At 32.1% G+C, this 3,248-nt stretch overlaps 1 long non-coding RNA gene across 1 annotated transcript; it reads left to right on the top strand.

Annotated features, from left to right (window-relative positions):
* The first annotated feature begins 878 nt into the window (after positions 1-878).
* On the top strand, positions 879-2,132 carry LOC149584704 (uncharacterized). Its single transcript, XR_016380362.1, has 3 exons — positions 879-909; positions 1,618-1,723; positions 1,929-2,132. It is a non-coding gene; the product is annotated as an uncharacterized LOC149584704 (long non-coding RNA).
* Positions 2,133-3,248: the final 1,116 nt, after the last annotated feature.

Raw genomic sequence — 3,248 nt, 5'->3', positions numbered from 1 at the left:
AAAAAATGCAACATAAAAAAGATATCAATATCTCCCGGTTAGTTATAGAACAAAATGCTATGATGTTTGACGTAAGCTTCATTTAAAGCCAATTCATGAAGTCTAACCAGATTAAATAGACCTTTTATGGATTTTGGCCGACATTTTCCAATATTGCGGAATTTTCACCAATGGCATAGTGTCAGAGACTAAATCACACGAATGAGCGCTAAAAATGAAAAATGTCAGAATGTTTCACCTTTGTTAAATTTTGATCAGGGTTCCCTCTAATTTTGGTTTAAATTTACTGTACTATTATATGTTGAAATCTTCTAGCTTTCAAAATTGTACTCTTTTTTTGTCGGCGCACCTGCAATGTCAGGCATTATAAACGGTGCTTCTAAATGGAGATCGGAACAGAACACTACATGCTCTAAGGTTCAATTTCAGTCGAAAATGTTCAAAATAATTGTTTAATGGGCTCCATTTTGTACTTAGGAAATGTTCTTTGTATGGACGGCTCCCAGAAGGTGAAGCAATTTTAAACGCTTCAGTTTCTGTTATATAAAACATGAGCAACCTGATTATCGCCTGATGTATTGGTAAAACGTAGGAATTTAAACTAATTTTAGTTTCGTCTATTGCTATCAATGTGAAGAGAAATTCGTAATATTTTTGAATATAAAGAATTTAGTTTTAGTGAAAAGGGCTGTACAATACACAACCTTGAACCATAAAACTTATCAGTCTTAATAAAATTTTGTAACTGAAATCCTCATGAAAAGTAGCAAGTGTTATTTTTTTATTATATATAAGAGATAAAATACTAGACTTTATTTTAAGCGTGGGAAGCAGATAAGCTTGACTATGGATATTTAAAGGCGAGTTCATCAAATGGGTTTAATCATTTTATAATTCTCAAGGGAACGGGTAAGTCTAAACACACGTTTAATGTATGTCCGAGTTGCGGTACCAATAGGTGCAGTATAGAAATAAGATTTTCCCCACTCCACTCTTTTTATGGAAACTATGTTGACTATTAATACAAATTTTTATATTACAATTTTCAATATTTTGCAAAATATTTTGTACATCGATTTTTAAGATTTTGCAAAATATTTTTCAAATTCAATTTTTGAGATTTTTGTAAAAATATTTTTACTATACTATTTTTGAGATTTTTGTAAAAATATTTTTACTATACAATTTTTGAGATATTCGTAAAAATATTTTTATAATACAATTTTTGAGATTTTTGTTAAAATATATTTTTTCTAAATACATTAAACCGTATGCTACACTTTAGATCAAATTAAACATCCAGGTTTCTGATGCTACTCTCACATGCGCCAAAAACGCGATGTACAAATTTGAGATAGTTCTTAAGTTAATACTTAATAGAATCAAGAAGTTATATCTGGTATCTCTGAGATACTGATATAACTTCTTGATAGAATCCACTGTTATCGAATCTTTGGAATGTTTGCTATTAAAATGTAGACCGATTAGAATGTCTCGGTATGCTAATTCAGTAGAACTTTTCCAGTTTGCCAGCAATAACTTTCATTTCTGCACTATTGAGGTCGACTTACGATACTGTCTTAGCTAATCATGGTTTTTTATTATTATTTTATACAGCAGTGACATCAATTAGAAATGGGATTCAAACTTGTGAACTTGTTTGTTGCTTGCGCATTATTCACCCTTCTGCTGACTGGAGCTGAAAGTGCCAAAAGTGGAGAAGGTATAGACACTGATAAAACAGACTTATTTTATGCTGTCTCTTACACTATATCGATTATAATAACATTCTTGCGTGGGGTTAAACGTGTCAGATAGTATATTATTTCTAATTGCGAAGAATTAAATAAATCTCTATAAATCAAATATGAAAACGTGTTTTTTCTCAATTATTGCCAATTCTAACGTATAACTTTACTTTGTTACAGAATGCGCTGTTGATAGTGATTGCGAATGCTTTGTCGCAAATCTAGAAGGAGGCTTTTCCAATGTGCAAGGATTGTGCCACGACGAGTATTATTCCAAACGTTGCATTTGTCCTATAGACTGAGCCGAAATTTAATAGAAGATACTTCAAAAAATATCAATTTTTATAATGATATCTAAATAAACTACATTATAACAATTTTAAATTCGATTACATTATTGAATAATGTTTTTTTTAAAAACCCTTCACCTTTCCTAGATCTTTCGAAAATAAAATACATCAGAATAAATACCGAAGCTTTGGAATAAAAAACAAAACGAAATTCTTTCCCGTCAATTAGCTTGTAGCTGGTTATCCACTATGTCACGTTTTTACAGCATATTTTGGTATGAATTATAGTACTTTGATTTAGACTAGATTAAGTATTTTTAATTCTAATTGGTTTAAGACTAGATAAAGTCCTTTTAATTCTAATTTGTTAACAAACAGTTTTTGGGGTCATATTATAACAATAATAGCAATTCGACTGGTGCCGTGCAAACGTATAACCTGTATGCCAGGCCAGACACATCTTGTTATCAAAATATTTCAAACTTATACATGTATTCTTTACATATTATTAATAATAATAATTATAAGAAAGAGTGTGGGGTTTATTTGCTAATAGTTTCAACCTTTTGTCCATCAATAGCAATAATTTCAGTAATAGGAAAAGGCTAAGTAACATTACATAATAACGGGGATAGATATAATTTTAGAAGCAGAAATGGAGAACGGTTAGTGTTTACTTCAGTCCGACTGAATAGCCCAGTATAGAGCCCCTCCTTCCAACATGTAACGAAAATTTTAAATTCACTTCAACTACGTTTTGATGACGTTGCTGACGGCCACGGAGAAAAATACGTAATTCCTTTTACCCCAGTCGCTATGACCCGCCTCTTCTTCCCCCCGTCTCGGGGAGGGGGGTCCGGAACTTTGACGTGCTCCTAGAATACTCTGTTCTCCATTCCTGCTTCTCAAAATAAAATCTATCTCTGATTATACCTTAAAAGAAACGCTTTTTTTCCAAATAGAAAAGAAAAAATATGAATAAAATACATGATTTCTTATTACAAAATAACTAGCATTAAATTAGTCTTAAAAACGTGGACTACTGCGCCGCCATGGCTTTAGTGGCGTCTGCTAGCCAGAACCACTTACCTCAATGGGATTGGTTGAAATCTCACAGGATGAAAGAGCTAAGGGTAAAGTGGTTTGATTTAACAGATGCCACTAAAGCAATGACGGATGGCGCAGTAGTCCTCGCTTTTAAGACAAATTA

This window comes from Phalangium opilio, unplaced genomic scaffold (assembly GCF_054372755.1).
Source record: "Phalangium opilio isolate 3A_F unplaced genomic scaffold, DU_Popi_V2 ptg001170l_1, whole genome shotgun sequence".
Taxonomy (NCBI): domain Eukaryota; kingdom Metazoa; phylum Arthropoda; class Arachnida; order Opiliones; family Phalangiidae; genus Phalangium; species Phalangium opilio.
This window is presented reverse-complemented; position numbering and strand designations above follow the sequence as displayed.